This window comes from Ceratotherium simum, chromosome 38, assembly GCF_057802395.1.
Source record: "Ceratotherium simum simum isolate JZ-2026a chromosome 38, ASM5780239v1, whole genome shotgun sequence".
NCBI lineage: Eukaryota > Metazoa > Chordata > Mammalia > Perissodactyla > Rhinocerotidae > Ceratotherium > Ceratotherium simum.
In genome coordinates, this window is record NC_141937.1 from 19,565,651 (window position 1) to 19,584,317 (window position 18,667).

At 34.3% G+C, this 18,667-nt stretch overlaps 1 long non-coding RNA gene across 2 annotated transcripts in view; it reads right to left on the bottom strand.

Moving 5' to 3' along the window:
- Positions 1 to 1,152: 1,152 nt before the first annotated feature.
- Positions 1,153 to 18,667, bottom strand: part of LOC147912257 (uncharacterized) — a 34,225-nt gene continuing 16,710 nt past the window's right edge. Inside the window, exons 1-4 of one of the 2 annotated variants that reach the window (XR_015550140.1) lie at positions 9,077 to 9,144; positions 7,392 to 7,527; positions 5,657 to 5,779; positions 1,153 to 3,709 (exon numbers count right to left, since the gene is read on the bottom strand). This is a non-coding gene — a long non-coding RNA (uncharacterized LOC147912257). Of the gene's footprint in view, positions 3,710 to 5,656; positions 5,780 to 7,391; positions 7,528 to 9,076; positions 9,145 to 18,667 lie in introns of those variants that run through there. The other variant, XR_015550139.1, reaches the window with a different exon arrangement.

An 18,667-nucleotide genomic window follows, 5' to 3' on the forward strand; every position in this document is an offset into this window, starting at 1 on the left:
GAGAATCTGTCACGTGGATAGCCCTTTGCACAGTAACTCAAACGTAATAAATTCTGACTAAATATTAATTAACTTATGGAACATGGGACATTTGAAATTTAATTACTTAAATATTGGACTTTGACTATATTTCCATAATATACAATGAATCATCTAGAAGGAAGAGGTTTGAATTATTTCCATTAAAAACTTGCCAAAAGCTCTCTCAACATATATCTTAAAAATTTTGCTCTAATATTCTAATTATCAAAGCTTTTTCTTAATCGAATACTTGTGCTTGTATAAGAGACAATGTCTTGTAATTTAGGTCATTCATGACTATTGTAACATTTTTGTCAATAAATGACTGAAGAGAACTATTTGGCATGCCGAGTAGCTTGACGAATGTCACATTTTTGGCTCTATAACAATCTATAGAAAATACATCAAATAAAATTTATTGATCATACCAGAAAATAAAGGGAATAGTTTCAATTATAGTTATAGAATTCAAATAGTCTTTTAATGATTTTATGAAAGAAATCTTAATATATATTTTATACAAGGAAAAGATTGTTTTAGTTTAGTGTAAATGAGACACATTTGTATTTGGGCACATTCTGCAGGCTATACAATTTTCAGGTTAAATTCTAGGTTTCCTAGAATCTCTTGGGAAAAATATTTTGGTCCATGATTGGGAAATTTAGCAGGTCTCATGCTGCCTTCACTCTTGGGGCCTAATTTAACAAAAGTGGTGGAGGTGTAATCAACATTTTTTTTGACTCTATGTTACAACTTGTTTTTCTTTTCATTGTGATTATTTTAATACCAAGGGAATTGTTCATTTGGTCTTTAATTTGATGTTCACGTATTGAATGTCATAAGGTCAAACACTGCCTTTATCATTTCAGCTCTTTTCTGATTTCCTAAATAAAGAATATCCATAATTACACACTTCCTTTTATAGTCACAATGATATCCTAAAGAATACTAAGTAAAAAAAAGTTTGGCCACATGATTGAAATAAAACAAGGAAGTTGAGTCAACTCACTGCTTCTACTATCTATACAGTTGGAAACATCTCCTGGTTTGGTCACTATTCCGTGGAAAGAGAGGAAAAACCAGAACAGTTAAAATGAAAAAAAGAGAGAGAATACTGAGTGTTGACAAAGATATAGATGAATTTTAATATTTATATACAACTAATGACATTGTGAGTTCATGCATCCATTTTAAACTCTTTAGTGTGTCAAAAAATGGAAATGCACATTTTATCCAGCATTTCCATATATAAGCTTTCCAAATATAAGCATATATAACTTCACAAAGGACAAATATAAGAATGTTCATAGTGCCACTATCTTTAACATTCCCAAACTGGAAAACAACTATTGACATAAAATAAATAAATAATTTGTGTTATATTCACTCAATGGAACACTATATAGTAGTGAAAATAAATAAATTACAACCATACACAATGACCTAGATGAATCACACAAATAAAATATTGAGTGAAAGAAACAAGACCCTCCAAAGTACATACTGCATTATTTCAACTATATAAAATTCAAAACCAGACAAAGCTAACCTGTGAAGTTAGAAGGCAGCGTAGTGGTTACCATTAGGTTGGTGAATAACTGGAAAGGAACAAGATAGGGCTTAAGGAGTTATTTTGTTTCTTGCCTGGATGCTGATTCCCCAGGTGTGTGCAGAGTATGACAATTCATCAAACTGTATGTTTATTATTTGTGCACTTTAGTTTACATATAATATACTTAGTAAAAGTTTTATATAAAAAGAGACATTGAAATGAGCCTCATTGTAACAAAGCATATGTGTATCACTCTAAGATAATATAAAAATAGTTATTAAAATTTGCTAAAATATATGCATGGTTATGGGTATATTAAAATACACCCATAAAGTACCCTACAGCCTAATAAAGACTTTGATTATTTAATAATTGTGTTTCTACAGAAGACAACATCTTGTAATTTGGGTCAATCATGAATATCATAATTTATTCTCCAGTAAATCACAGAAGTTTCCCATTATAATCAATTGATACACACGTCTAATTATATTGTTACAGTGAAGATTATATTGGAACCATAAGTTATTTTCTTCAAAATTTCTGCTTGAATAAAAGAAGTTATAGGAAATATAGCATTTCTCAAACTGAATAACATACTTCTCTGGAATGAATACCAGTAAAAGATTACCTTTACATAATTAGGGTCAGAATTGACTCTCTTTGTAAAAGTGTTTGAGGATTAACATTAGTTAACAAAAAGAAGTTGGAATTTGAGAATATTTGACACTATGGACAAAATTCACTGAGTTACAAATATTTATTGCATGAGAAATCTAACTTCCTTCATGGTAAAGAGGCACCTAGTGACTCAGCAGTGTTCATCCTTGATATACTTCCTCAAAGAGAGATAAGGAATACATACACTGAAAATGTCTGTGCAAGGAAAAAAAAAAAATCATTAGGCAATGTTTTGTGATAAAAACAACAACAACATCAAAAAAAGAAGAAAAAAAACAACCGAACTCTTGGGATAAAGAAACTAGAAATTCAGGATTTAGTTCTAGCTCTACCTACAGAACTTAGAATTTACACGTCATACCTAGCTATTTATTCATCAGTTCAACATGTATATGTTTATCAAATACATACTGCATGCTAGGCATTTCTAGGTCTGAGAATTTAAAACAGAATTATTATTCATTTCCTTTCTCATAGACTCATGGGCATGGAAATAAATGATTAAATGCAGTGGGATAACAGTGAAGGGTATGGAGAACCATGAGCACAAATGTAAGAGAAAAACAATGGAGTGAAGGTCAAACCCCACCACGGTTCTTCAGTCCTTCTAGATCACTTGTCTCACTGTTTTCTGATGCATGCTAGTCATCTAAACAACAGGCTACCTGAAATATTCTTAAGGAAGAACCTGATTTTGTCTGTACTATATCCAAAGATTGTTCATACTGCTTGCAAATATTCCTGATTTATAGACTTGATAAGATTATGGCTTATGCTTTAAAAGGACTGAATAGATAGCTTATTCCCAGAAAGTTCACAAATGAACAGCATATTTGCTTCCCAAAATTCATTTTGCAATTATATTCTAAAACAAATATATTTAAAAAGTTGGTATTACAAATTTTAAGCAAAGAAACGACGACGTCTAGGAAGAAGTTTCAATTAAAACCCAATCTCTGTGTGTGTGTGTATGTGAGTGTGTTTACTTTTTTTTAAACTGCATCATTTCAACAAATTTTAATTAACTAACAGAATCTTTTCCAAACATTTGTCTCCAAATTCCAAAACAGTACAAAATACCTACCTGATTTCTGAGATATACATCAGGGATCAGTCATTATCTTTATAAATTATGATTCATTGACTAATTTTTCTGTTTCTGATCCCATCCAGAAGTACAGTATTTAGTTGTCCCGTATCTGACCAGTGTCTGTCAGCAAATGAAACTGTTAGCGTAACTGGAACGAGAAGCTACAATACAGCAAATGTGGCTTCGAAACAAGATTTCAAAAGTCTCTTTTTATGTTCTTTCTTCTTTGCCTTCTTCCTCTCTGCTGTCCTCCATTCTTATTCCTCTCTTCTGATATTGAGACATACACAGAACATCATTTCAAGAACGGAGAATTCAGTCATGTACCATGTTTGCACATAGCTTTCATGTGATTGTCTATGATTCTGTAGGCAAACATAAGGACACTGAATTGCACACAAATTCTGTAGTCATATCATCTGTGGCTACAGATGGAAAACAGCCTGCACAAACAGAAGGTATTGCTAACCAGGTGGATTTCCAGTTTCAATATGTTTGAACAAATCTTTGGGTAACAAACACAAAGACATTAGCAACTGGGCAAGGCTGAAGAGGTGTCAGGAGAAAGCCCTCTCAAGTGCAATCCGAGACTTTTCATAAAATCCAAGAATTATTGATAGCATCTTAGTATATCTGAGCCACCTCTCTAGACCACAGCAGCAGCGTAAATACTGCCAATCACCCCTCCTCTTGACTTCTGCATTTCCTGTGACATGACCAGTAACTCAAAGAAACAAAACGCAATCTAAGTTAGCTGGATGCTCTCAACCTCTAGAGAGTTTAGAATCAGAAAACATTACTATTTATGCCTGTCCTTATATCTCACTTGCCTTTATTTTCTTAAAACAACATTCTGACTTTTGCACATTCAATGCCAAAGATGGGCCATTTGGGAAAGGAGAGATTTTCCTGTAACTGTTTGCCTTTCTCCACCATTTCTCATCTATGTGACCACAGTCATCCCTGGTGCTCTTCCATAACAAAGCTACTCTGTGGTGGCCTGGTATCCACCGTGGCTGCCTAACACACACAGCCTGGTCCCGTTTCTGAGGCGTTCCCGTCCTCGCAGGAGCCCGTTAACGCACAACATTCAATAGAACACCCAGGCTCAGTTTCCACCTTCAGGACCAGTTCCCTCCTTAGTGACTCATTCAGCAGGAAAGGGAAATCTGTGTTGGGGTGTGGAGTTTTCCCCTCAGATTAAAATGCTTCTGGCTGCTGGCAAAATTAGAAAAACAGCTTCAAGGATAAAATAGTTTTACTTTATTTAACGCTACCAGTAGGGGAAATTTTTAACATCGACACCCAGCAACCTGCCCCTTTAGGCTTCAGAAGTCACCCCCCTCCTTATATAATACATACAGCACTTTACCTCTGAAAATGATTTCTGACGATGACCCGGATATCAAAATTAGGAAACAGCCAGAAAGCATTTCCTTTCTTTTATGTTTCCTGTCAGTTGCCCTCCCTGAGTCTTTTCATTTATCCTGGCAGAGTTTTGTCTCTTTGCCTTTAAAAGTTAAATCCACCTTCATCGCACAATGTAGAAAGAAGTGAAATTAAAGTGCAGTGTGTTCCAGAGGAGAAAATCTATTTTATTCATCTCTCAGCCCTACTTTAACTTACACTAACCTAATTACAGCCCACACCAGGAGAGGCGGGAGAGCCGAAGGAGCGCTTCTGCCACCTAGTGGTCAGTGCCCTGCACTGTGCACAGAGACCTCCACGTTTTAGCTGTATTTTTGAAACGTCTGGCACACAAGTGCAAATGACCTTCTCTAGTGTCCGCATGCATGCTGAGAATATGCATCACACGCTTCTCTGTTCCTTTGGAGATTCCAAATGTAATGGTCTTCTAAAGGAGTCTATTTAGAGAAGGTTGAATTAATGGCTCTTAAGATGAACTATAGCTTGAAAACTCTATTAAGACTCTATGACATTTCATAAAAGTTAAATTGAAAATGATAATGCAAATATTAATAGCCATTAAAACAATCCTTTAAAAATTACGTATTGAATTTAATATTTAGGGATGTTAGCACCGGCCCCACTAAATCAATTATCCTTCCTTGTAGCAACTGCACGATTTAGCTAGCTGAATGATTTCTCCAGCGCAGCAACTGGCTTGTTTATTTGTTTGCTTTCGGGGGTGGTGGTGGACGTTTAAGAATGCTTCGTTCTCTTTTTCTGGCTTCATTAACGAGTTATTGATCAGTGACTTGAAAGAAAAACTTGGATGAAAAATGTAGTCGGCCTCAAATCACCAATGCTAATTAAAACCAGGACAAGGAAGGAAAATGAAAAGTACTTACAATGCCCACATCTCAGGGCAGCCGATCTCCCCCTTCGCGAAAGCGTTAAGGCAGCAGCCATGAGCTCGGCCTGGCATTCCTGCCTGTACCACAGAGCAGGGAAACGCCCCCGCACACAAGTCCCTGTGGATAGCAAAGGAAGGAAGCAGCTGTGTACAGAGTGGGGAATCAATTCTGGAATCATTAGGGTAAAGTAATGGTCAGGGTCGCATTTACACTCCTTTCAACAAAGCGTTCAAAGTGGTGTGATAATTTTCAGTGGTAGCGTATATTAGGATGCTCTTCAACATGATGGCTCAAGATTGCTTATCATATTAAATCTAAAGAGAAAATTAGTAAAGAATTGTTATCATTATCCATAAGGTCTGTTAAGTACCTACTGCTTTCAAGATCTTGTTTAGAATCGTGGTGATACAAGAGAGCATCTATCTGTTTTATGGCTTAACCAGACCTGTTTTCTTTTATGAAAACTTAAGAATGTGTTAAAAGCGACTTTTATTTATCAAATGTTTATTGGAGTGTGAACTATGAGCCAGTCCCTGTAATAGACACAAGGTTCACACATTACAAGTAAAAACCAACATGACTGGGCTCTCATGGAGGTTAATATGATTTTTCCTCTAGTCTTTGTGCCCTGTAGACTAAAATAAGAAATGAGATATATGTATTGCAGAGTATCTAAAAATCAGCCCACTCTTTTCAATTCTGCTGCCCAGTCTTAAGTCATCTCTTTATTTTTAGCCTAGATTATTTCAGTGGATTCCCAACAGGTCTACCTATGTTCAGTTTCTGTTTGTGTCCCCCCAAAATTCACATGTTGAAATCCTAACCCCCCATGTGATGGTATTGGGAAGTGGGACCTTTGGGAGGTGATTAGATCATGAGGCTGGAGCCCTCATGAATGGGATTAGTGCTTTTATAAAAGAGACCCTGGAGAGCTCTCTCACCCTCCTTCTGCCACATGAGGCCACAGCCCGGTCTGGACAGTCTGTAATCCAGAAGAGGGCCCTCACAGAATCCAACCATGCTGACACCCTGATTTTGGACTTCCAGCATCTAGAACTGTGAATAATAATTTCTGTGGTGTATAAGCCACCTAGTCTATGGTACTTTGTAATGGTGGCCTGAGTAGACTAAGACAGACAGCTTCTTCACAGTTTGAATTAATTACAGGAATGAGACTCATAGATATCTGGGGAAGAGCGTTGCAGACATAGAGAACTACCAGTGTGGGCGTTGAAGTTGGACCTTGGTTGGTGTGGTCTATAGGTAGCTAGGTAGACATGAGCGGGGATCATGGCTGGAGACCTTGCTGCATCAGTGAAACATCTTGCTGGCATCCTACAAGATGCAGATAAAGGAGAACTGAGACCCCCCTGGTGTCACCGCCAGAGTCTAAGGCCATCAACCGAGACGTTAAAAGTAACGGGTACACAAATAGCAGGTCTGTTATACACCTCTAGAGGACATTGACCTTTCTTTAATTTACATACAAATTCCATATGCATTAGCCCCCCTTCCGCAGGGGGTGACTGCCATGACAGTTCTGGAGACTCCTCTAGAAGGTCAAGAACTCCCCCTCCCGAGGTGTGGGTGAAGAAAAGACCATTATTGGTGGATAACCAGATAATGCTAATTCCCTTCTAAACAACCCAAATAAAAATACAACTAACCCAAGACACGGGGCAGATGCATTCTCTAGCACTGCCCACTCTTTACTTGGAGTATATCTGACCTTTCCTCTAATAAATCTTTGCTTGCTTGCTGTTGCTGTTGTGTGGGTGTCTGAATTCTTCTCTTAACGCTGACCAAGAACCAGAGCAATCGGGCTCTCCAGTCCGGTGACGTAGGGGCTTAGGAGGCCGGTGAGGCTGGAAGAGAGTGAAAAAGAGATAAAGTAGTAGAAGTTGAAGCAAGAGCATTAACATGCTTCATATCATGTAAGGTTTTGTTGGCTTTTATAAAACTGGCTTATACTCTTAGGGAATTAAAGTGCCTTTGGAAGATTTTGATCAGGGGTGTGACATTATCCTGATAAAACAAGATCACTGAAGCTACTGTGTTAAGAATTGACTTTTTGTGGACAGAAATTTGGAAGCTACTGGGGAAATACAGGTAGGGTACAATCATGGCTTAGACCAAGATAATATCATGAGAAGTAGTTGGATTCTAGATATATTTGATGATCCATGAGTATTTCCTGAAGAAATGGATTTGGAATGTAGGAAGAAGACCGAAGTGAAGGAAGTGACTCCAAGAGTTCTGGTATTTAAAGCTTGGAAGGAAGGAGTTGCCCTTAGCAGTAAAGGGGAAGACTGAGGGAGGAGCAAGTTTCTGAGAAAAAATCAGGACATATTAGGTTTGAGATATCTATTTAATATGCAGATGGAGATGGGCCGGCAGTAGTACATCTGTGTCTATAATTTAGGGCAAGAGATCTGGAGATATATTTGAACTTGTCGGAACACAAATGGTATTTCAAGCCATGAGACTGTATGAGGTCCCCAAGAGAGAAGACAGATAGCAAAGAGCAGAGTTTTAAAGACATTCTCAATTCTGGAATATTCCATCATTAATAAATCAAGAAGAAAAGGGGAAACCTACAAAGGAGATGAAAAAGTGTGGCCACTGAGATAGTCAAAAACCAAGAGAGTTTGGTTTGGGAAGTCCAATGAAAAGTTCTTATAAGAGGAAGAAGCAGTCTATATGTCAGTGCTGCTTATAAGTCAAGTAAGGTGAAACATTAGCTGACCATTGGATTTGTCAACATGGAGATTGTTAATGACTTTGACAAGAGCAGTACTGGTAGAGTATGAGGATGATAGCATGAGTGGAGGGGATTCAAGAGAGAACAGGAGGAGGAGAGGAAAGGAAGAAAGTAAATACATAGTATAAACAAGTATACCAGGATAGAGCATTCAATATTATTTGTGTTCACATCATTGCAAGCATTTAACAAATCCGTCATGATTACTATGAACCTCCAAAGCATAATTAATTCTTCAGCCTCTTCAGAATTAAGCAGATAATGAATTAACAGAATCTGACGAGATGCAAAAATATTATGTACGAAAATGCTTCTATTGTTATTACTATTATTGTCCTTTATATTCTTTTATTCTTCCAACTGCAAAATTAGACATAGCTTTTCACAAGTTATCATTTGTACGGGAATCACCACTGAATGGACCATATATACAAAGATGTCTTGTAACTTGCAAGGTAATTACTATTAAAGTGAGAAAAATATACAATGTGCATATTGCTTTTAAAGAAAACAATTGAGTTCCAAAAATAATTTAATACGAAAGACTTAGTTTTCTTTCATTTGATAAATTGATAGATATTTAATAAAATTTACTGTGTTAAAAGACAATCTAAAGCGAAACAAAGAAATTTAGACCTTGATTTATCATTTACCTGGGATCAGTATCCTTAGAAAGTCTTGTCTTCAGAGATTATACTCAACAGAATAGAAAACAATTCCTAACTAAAGAGAGGAGAATATTAGGCAGGAAAAATGAATATGCAATTTTAGAAGCAATTTGCAAACTAAAAACATAAATAATAAAAACACAAATCATGTATTAACTTTACTGGGTCTAAAGTATTGAGGCCAAAAGAGTAAAGGCAGAAATAGTCAACAAAATCACAGAGGGCCACCGAAATGGACAGCAGGCCCCTGATAGCTGGATCTGTCCCCCAAAGCAGGTATTATAGAAGAGCCCTCTATGTAGTCCAAGTAAGTTTGCCTAGAAACAAATTATTTCATGATCTTATTGTGAAATATCATTTAGATTTTGGCCAGATACTTTATAGACTTTTGCTTGAAATTGATTCCGTTTCAGAGCACGAATTTGAGTCTAGCAAAGGGAAATGAGGATTTTGCATGAGTATCTTAATCCTTAAAAGCAAGAAAGCTTTCGACTGAAGAAGGAGAGCATTTGAGGACATGACTTTCCTGGTCTTTGGCCTATAAATATATTAGATCCTCTTTTAAATCCTCCTTTCATTTAGTCTTAAAGTCTGTGAAGCTGGGATTTACCATTTTACCTATACGGAAAAAAACATGTGTCCACCTTAAGGTTTTTGTGAGTTATAAATAGACTCTGTTGAAATAAATTTTAAACATTAGCACAGAGTCTTGGCAGGATGGACACACACACACACAAACATACACACACACACATTGAAAAAAGAAATAAAATAGAACGTTTGTTTAATATTAAAATTTATTAGTATATTTGTAGGCATAAAATATATTCCTAAGCTGTTTTAAATATTTAATCAAAAGATGTTACTACCAAATAAATTCATTAAAGAGTAATCTTATATTGATGGGTTTTTTTCTTTAATAAATATGCCAGGTTTAATTATCCCAATCTAAATAGTATAGAAGGTAGTGAACAGTAAATCCGCTGTAATGTTATTTTTATGTGTCTTACCTTCATTGATATCAGTTTAATTAAAGTATGCATTGGCAAGGATCAAAATGACTTAATTGTTTAAAACAAAGCTTTTCTTAGTCATTGCCACAGCTGAAAATTAAGCACTTCCAAATGACCCTTTCTTTAATGTTTCCTACAAAACTATTCCATGGAAATAAATTTGTAAAAACCGTAATTAGGGTGTTTTATTGTTTTTACCCAATAAATAGAAAATTAAAATCACAATTTCAGAAAAATACTCTGTTTTTAGATGGACAAACAATAAAGTTCTAAATGGATATGTAAGGAAACTTTGTTTTCCACAATTCTATTTAGGCTTCGTGTATTAATAACAAACTTTTTTTCAGCTACAATATTTGCATTCATTTGTCTTTTGTTTGATTTGCTTTTAAATAGAAACACAAAAATATGGATGGTGAGACTTGCACTCTTTACAGGTGAGGCATGCATATATATATCTACACATTTTTGTATTCTTTGATTATAGTTGATTCCCTGAAACTTAGTGAACAATAAACATTTATTGAATATATGTGTGTTTGAGTGGCTTGGATGGTTTTGAATGGATGGTTTCCATTTCATTCCATCCTTGGATGGTTTCCAATGGTTTGGAAAATGAATGAATGAATGAAACATCACTACTTCTACCGTTTTAAAGTTGAAGACATTCAGCCTTAGAAATGTTAAGTAACTGGTTTAAAGAATTATTAATGGAAATACTGAAGATCCTGTTGCCAAGCTGAGAACTCTTCACTATAACATTCTTCTCTTAGCATCAGTCGTAATACTATGTAAGCAAGAGTGGGGGTGGTATTGTGGGGAGTGACCATTGCTGTAGAAAGACAAGAGAGTTGTCAGTAGTATCCTGATATCTGCTTAGACACTGACTAAAATGAGCCAGGAGCCAAGAGACACGCAAGCCATGAATGAAATGATTATGACATGAATTAGTATGATAGATGAAAGAAAATAATATTTTAGATACCTCATAAAAGAAATCTATAAAACCTGGACTCTAAATGGAAGAATGAGATAAGAGTGCTGAGAAATCAAAGGAACCCCCCACAATTATTTGTCTGGGGGATCTGGAGAATGATGCCTTCATTTTGATTAAGGAGGAAAAAGGTGACATGTTGAGGAGAATATGATGATTCCAAGTTTCAAAATCCTAGGTTTTGAAGAGATTGAAGATAACAAAATAAACATCTTGTAGGAATTAAAAGCAGAAAATTAAAAAAACAACAAAACACGTTAAAATGGTGAGTCTGGTAATGAAGCGTCCATCTTTAACCACAGAAATCTTTGAAGTACCCAAGTGAATGAATGAATATTATGCTGAGTTTCTTCTTGTTCCTCAAGGATGTCAAGATCTTTTTTATCTTTGGGCCTTTATATTGCTGTATCTTCTGTCTAGAATGTTCTTCCACATATCTCCTTAGCTGATTTTGTTTTGTCATTCAACTATCAGCTGAAATATCATCTCCTCAAAGTGGCCTTTGCTGAACTTAGTACTTATCATATGCAAAGCACTGTTTCATGCATTTACATATATTAACTCATTTAATCCTGATAGAAGTCCTATGAACTAGGTACCATCATAATTATATTTCACTTGGAGAAAATGGAGACAAAGAAAGTATAAGAAATTTGTAATGACAGCTAAAAAGTGGTCAAATTAGTAAGTGGAGAAAAATGAGATTTGAGCCAAGGTAGTTTGTATCTATCATGTGTTAACACTCAATCAATGCTGCCTAGGTACTTGTTAATCTTTATTGATGATGTCTTGGAATGTATAACACTCAGAAATCATTGCAACCATTTATCTCCTAGTATATTTTCTGCTCGTTCCAGAGAGCCTGTGTCCATAAAGACAAAATGCTGAAGGCCCATACCTTTAATGTAAATGTAGAATGAGATAAACCTGCCTCAGCAAAGCAGGGAGGTTGAGAATTGTCTTAGATCATATTCATTTACATATTCACACTCTTTGTACCATGGGATTTGGGAGCCCCTCCCACTAAAGAGCTGGAATATATTCTCTGCCCCTTGGCTTTGTATTTAGCCCTGTGATGTGCTTTGGCCAAGCGTATATTAATGGCAGTTACTTAACCAAAGGCTGGAGAAGCATGTATGCAACATCTCTGCTTTTACCAGGACAAGAACATGGTCTGGCTAGTTTGCTGGTTCCGGAAACGGATCGAGCTGAGATGAGCCTACTGCCCCAGCTTATCTGCAAACTCACAAGCTGAGTAACGATTCTTAGCTTTTGTGGTTTGTAGTAAAGAGCTGATTGATTCAGAAATTGGTACCAGAAAAGGGGTACTGCCATTATAAAAACCTACATTATCTGGCATTGCCTCTGCAACAAGGAGCAGGCCCTGAGGAGACAGTTAGAAGAGGCTAGGAAAATGTCAAGGGAACAGTTTTAGGAGGATGAGAAATTGGAGACGTGTTTTGTAATGATGAAATATTTGGTAAAACTCTCACGTGAGGTTACTTAGAAGATTGAAAGTGTATCTAATGAATTTCTGGAATTGCACAAGAAGAACTCCAGGGCAAATAGAATGTTGACAGCTTGGGCTGTGCTCTCTTAGCTGCAAAAAATAAAAACTTAAAAGTAAGAAATGAGCTCAAAAATAAGTTGGTAAGCAGAATTTTGAGGGCACGTACGATCCAGAACTTGCTAGATTGGAAAATACAACTTTTTCTCATGTCTATCACCTTAATCAACCAAATATTCTCAAAATAAGAAACAGGCTTGAGGTAAAGAGCCTTTCTATTTAATTTTATGTTCATGTACGCCAATAAAATACACATACACAGTCCTGTCAGGTACTAAAATTACAGCTTTATTGGGGTGCAATTGCTATACAAAAGAACTGTACATATTTGGTGTATGCAATTTGATGAGTTAGAACATATGCATGCACCTGTGATACCATCACCATAATCAAGGTAATAAACCTATCCACCAACTCCAAAAGTTTTCTTGAGTCCTTTTGCTTTTTTTTTGGTAAGAACACAACATGAGATCTACACTCTTAACAAAATTTTAAGTGTACAATACCATATTGTTAACTATAGGAACTATATTGTACAGTGGATCTCTAGAACCTATTCATCTGTATAACTGTAACTTTATACCAATTCCTTGACTCCCCCTCCCCCATCCTCTGTCAAACCACCATTCTACTTTCTGCTTCTGTAAGTTTGACTATTAGATATCTCATATAAGGGGAATCATACAGTATGTGTTCTTCTGCGACTGACTTATTTCACTTAGCATCATAAAGTCTTCCAGGTCCATCTATGTTGTCACAAATGGTAGGATCTTTCTTTTTTAAGGCAGAATAAGATCCTACTTTCAATCCTTTTGAATATATACTCAGAAGTGAGATTGAGTTATTTTAAATGTATAGTACTGTTGTGAAAATGAGTAGATTAACGGAATATAACAGGAACAATAATAAGACATGTGTTGGAGGAATCCCAAGCACTGTTCTAGGTGGTTGAGAATCCGCAGTTAAAAAAGACAGATGCTCTGCCATCAAGGAGTTGAGGAAGACTGGTGAACTTAATATGGCCACAAATCTTTTGCTATTCTTGTTAATGGGAGGCAGAAGGTAACTCCACTCCCTTTGAATTTGGTCTTGATGACTTGTATGATCAATGGAAAGAGATGGTGACTTGAGCAATGAATGGAATGTGGCTGAACTCCCAACTGACAAACAACTTCTCCAGCCTTGTGAGTGAGCCATCTTGGGCATACACCCAAGGGAGACTTCAGATAACTGCATTTGGTGAGAAACCCCAAGGAAGTACCACACCACTGAGCCCAGTCAACCCACAGAAATGTGAGCTAAACTAAGAAATTGTGGTTTGAGCTACTAATTTTGGGGTGCTGTGTTACAAAGTGGTAAATAACTAGAAAGAGGCAGATAATGGAGGCCTAAAAATGAAAGAAAGAAAATAAATTCAGGCAATAATAAATGCTATGAAGGAGGGAAATAAGGTAATGAGTTCAGGATATATACATGCATTGATTGATTTAATCTTCACAATAGTATAATTTTACAGTTGGTAAAAGCTGGAACCAAGAATTTAGTGTGAATACCCTGGGGCCAGAATTAAATTACTATGAATGGCTTATAAATAAACAATTTGGGGATAAGTGGGCAACTAGAAATTAATACTGTATACCCTCAAGTATCAAAAGAAATGGCATATGAAATAGTCAAATGTAAAACATTCCCTATTAAGGAGAAAAAAGTAGGTGAAAGAAATATGTGACTTGCCAAAAATATTTATAGAATAAATGTGAAAATATCAGATTATTTAATATGTAAGGGGCTCCTAAAAATCAATCATAGATGAGTAAACATTTTAATTTTAAAATGCACAATATAAACCAGTGAATAAATAAATTTATAAAATAAACATAAATTGCAAAGAAAAATATAAAAACATATTCAACCTCATAAATATTAGTAAAATGCAAATTTAAATAATTTATATATTTTACATTTTTTGTCCTTGATAAATTAATATTTAAAAAATAAATTAGGCCATTTGTTGTCGGAAAATGAGTATCTAGTATCTGCTACTAAGCATGTATATAATCAGAGTACTTTTTGAGCACACTACAGCATTATCACAAAATTGAACATGACTCAAACACTTTTGCATCTTAAATAAATGTATTAAAGTAAATTATCATCAATATATGAAAAAGTAAGTATATTAAAATAGTCACTGCTGTTATTCACAATAATATAATTAAGAAACAATATCAATAACAAATAAGGATATAGTAAATAAGTAACAATCTTTAAATATAAGTTTCAGGATAATATTGTCATGACAAATATTTTTGAAATATTTTTTGAAATATGTTTTTGAAACATTTTCAAATGTTTTTGAAATATTGCCTCATGGGAAATTCAAATAAGAGAGAAACAGTATAGCTGCATTTTTGCAGCTAGATACAGAGTAAGAAGTAGATATAGAAATTGAAATCAAGATAGAGGTGGAGACAGAGATAAAGATGATAGAGACGGGAATCCCAATATAGTAAAAATAACAAAAGAAGCTTCACTAAAATGTTAATGGAATCTAATGGGTAGTAAGCTTAGGTGGAATTTTTATAATCAACTTTGTTGAGTTATAATTTATGTAAAATAAAATGCACTCATTTTAAGTGTAGTTAGATGAATTTTGACAGAGATATACACCCATTAACCACTCTTACTTTCAAAATATGGAAATATTCCAGTTACCCCCCAAATATCTCTTCCTGATCCTTTAGTCGTTTTACTGAGTGTATAGCGGAAACCCATCGATTTTTTAACCAACTTTATTGATGTGTGATTTACGCACAGTAATATGCAATTATTTATAGCATAGGTAAACTCGATTAAGGTCCTAATCACTAGGTTTATCCACTATCACAACATTATTTTTTCATTTGTTGTCAATAAGTATTTTGTAGGAGGAAACTTTGAAACCCTGTAAAGTGTTCTTCCTCATCAAATTTTCACAAACTAGTTTTAGTATCATTGTTTTATGTTTGTTTGGGCTAAATTAATTATTAATATGATGGTTGCAAAATGTTGATTTTCTAACCCATTCTTTATTGTACATTTAACAAGTTCTCTACCACTCTAAGGGAAAGATTTCTATATCTGTTTTTCTATACACACATACAAAAAGAGAGAGAGTGAATCTTGTTATTTTCCACAATTTACATTAAGTTTTAATCTGGGCTTTTAGTTCATAGAAGAAATTACACCATTTAACTTACAGAATTTATAAACCATACAAGAAAAATAATTCTAAGATGGCAATAAAATTAAGAGTATAATAATGTGGAAGTATTTTTTTCAGATTTTCTTTTAAATATTTATATAATGCTTCCAAAATAATCTTTCTATGAAATTATTTTCAGATTTTCTCTTTTATTCTTGAAAAAGAGAGTATTATACTTTCAAATTCAAAAAAAATTCTTTGCCTCTTCGAGTTCTATAAGTCTTTAAAATTCCAATAAATTTAACTGTGAAATTCACAGTTATATTTTTTTAAATCAATTAAGTTTTATCTCTTAATAATGAGTGATGATGGGTTAACAAAGCAATGGTCCTTGGCATAGAGAGAAGCTGAGATAAATAAAAACTTACTTCCTATAAGAATTTAATCCTAATGCGTAAGAGGTCAGGTTATAAGTTTCCTCATTTATAAAGTGGAGTTTATAATAATAGTGCCTATTTTATACAATAGGTGTGATGATTAAATGAGGGAATTAAAGGAGAAAAAGCAATAAAGTATGTAGAACAGTACCTAACATATAATGAATCATTTAAAATCTACCCTTATTATTAGATGGTATTGCTATATCGTTAATAGTAAATATTCCCTATTAGTTAAAGGAAAGTAAAAGATTCGTATGGATATTAGGTATAGTGAAAATATCTTGAATTTTAATATTCATCATTTTGTATTTGAATCCTGGCTGTATTACTTAACAGTGATGTTATGTGCTTGCTACGTGAACTTACAGGAAATTATGTAACTATTCTGCACTGTTCAGTCCCTTTAACCATGAAATGGAGATAATGATGATGATGATTATAATACTTTTTTAGCCCTATGTGAGGACTCCTTTGAATTCACTTATTTAATGAAATTTATAATATAAAATATTCCAGAATCAGAAAAATGTAACACACATCCATATACTTATATAGATTTAGCAAATATTAACATCTTGACAGATCTGTTTAAGATTTTTTCTTTTAAATGTATTGTAATAGACACTCATAAACCACCCTGTGCTTTCCTACAGGGGATAAGAATTACTCTGAAATTGGCATATATCTTTCCTATTGGCATTTTCTATTGGCATGATTCATTTACATACTATATAAACGAGGTGTGTCATTTTATATACTTGTAAAGATGCATAAATGACATTATTTCATACATGGTTTACCAAACAGTTTGTTATTCAAATTTACAGAGACTGATAAATCTAAGTCAGTCATTTATTTTAATCTCCATGAATCTTGTGTAGTTATTATTTTTATTATTATTGTTATTGTTATTACTTCCTAACATATGTAGGTATTATGCTAATTTTCTCTAATGTAAGATCAATTCTTTGGCAATTTTTGTTGTTGTTCTTTTTGGTGAGGAAGATCAGCCCTGAGCTAACATCTGTTGCCAATCCTCCTCTTTTTGCTGAGGAAGATTGGCCTTGGGCTAACATCCATGACCATCCTCCTCCACTTTATATGTGGGACGCCTGCCACAGCATGGCTTGAAAAGTGGTGCATAGGTCTGCACCCAGGATCCGAACCTGGGAACCCCCAGCCACTGAAGCAGAGCACGCAAACTTAATCACTACGCCACCAGGCCGGCTCCTTCTTTGGCATTTTTAAGACGTCTATTGTAACCTAACAAGTGCTCAATTTTTGGAAATGACCCTTGTATACTTGAAAAGAACGTATACTTTAAATACATGTTGCAGGCTCCGTCCAGTCAGAGCAAATATTTTCTTGTTATTCAAAAATTTTAAACCACACTAATGTTTGCAACCTATTCTATCAAATTCTGAGCTATTGTGTTATAATCTCCCAAAGGGTTTCTGATTTTGTTTACTATTCCTTGTATTTGGTGAACTTTTATTTGAAATATTTTGAGTCTCTTTACTAGATACATATTTCTGATTTTGTTTACTATTCCTTGTATTTGGTGAACTTTTATTTGAAATATTTTGAGTCTCTTTACTAGATACATAGAGATCAAGGATTATTTTATATTTCTCATATATGATTTATTTTAGCATCAAACAATGATCCTAGCATCCAATTACCATCAGTTTGTCTGCTATTAATCTCACAATGGTGGCTTCATTTGCTTGGTGTTTCTGTTGTTATTATTATCTCAGAATGTCTATTTCCTGCTTTTGCCTTCAGCTTGTCTGTGACATATTTTAGATCTGTCTCTCAAATGTAACCTCAAAATACTTTTCACCATGTGATATTAATCTGTATAAATATATTGATTGCTAAAATGTTTGAATTAATGTCTACTATCTTGTTATTTGTTGTTTATCTCTTTGTTTCTTTTTCTCTCTTTTCAGATTTTCCATGGGATTTTTAAAGCTCAAAAGCTTTTCCCATACATGCACATTTTAAAAAATTCTAATTTTTCACCAACTAATAGATTGGAAATAGTACATTTCTTTTAACAAAATATAGTCATATATTAAAAAGAAACTTCTTTTTAAGAATATTAATATGGCCTTTTTGTTATTGTATCTGAGAACTGAAGAATGTCTCTTAACAAGTTTTACCAATTTACAGCTTTTGCTCATCTCCAGAAAATTACAAGAAGCTTAAAAATTTTAACTTTTACATTATATCTGTTTTCCACCTTGTTGCAATAAAATATTTTATTTGTAATGTTTTTAAACCTCATATTATTATTTATTAGATTTATCAAGATATTTATTTACCATTGCATTGTCCATTCCTTTTTTCTCTGTTTAGTTGTCTTTTTTTGTGTG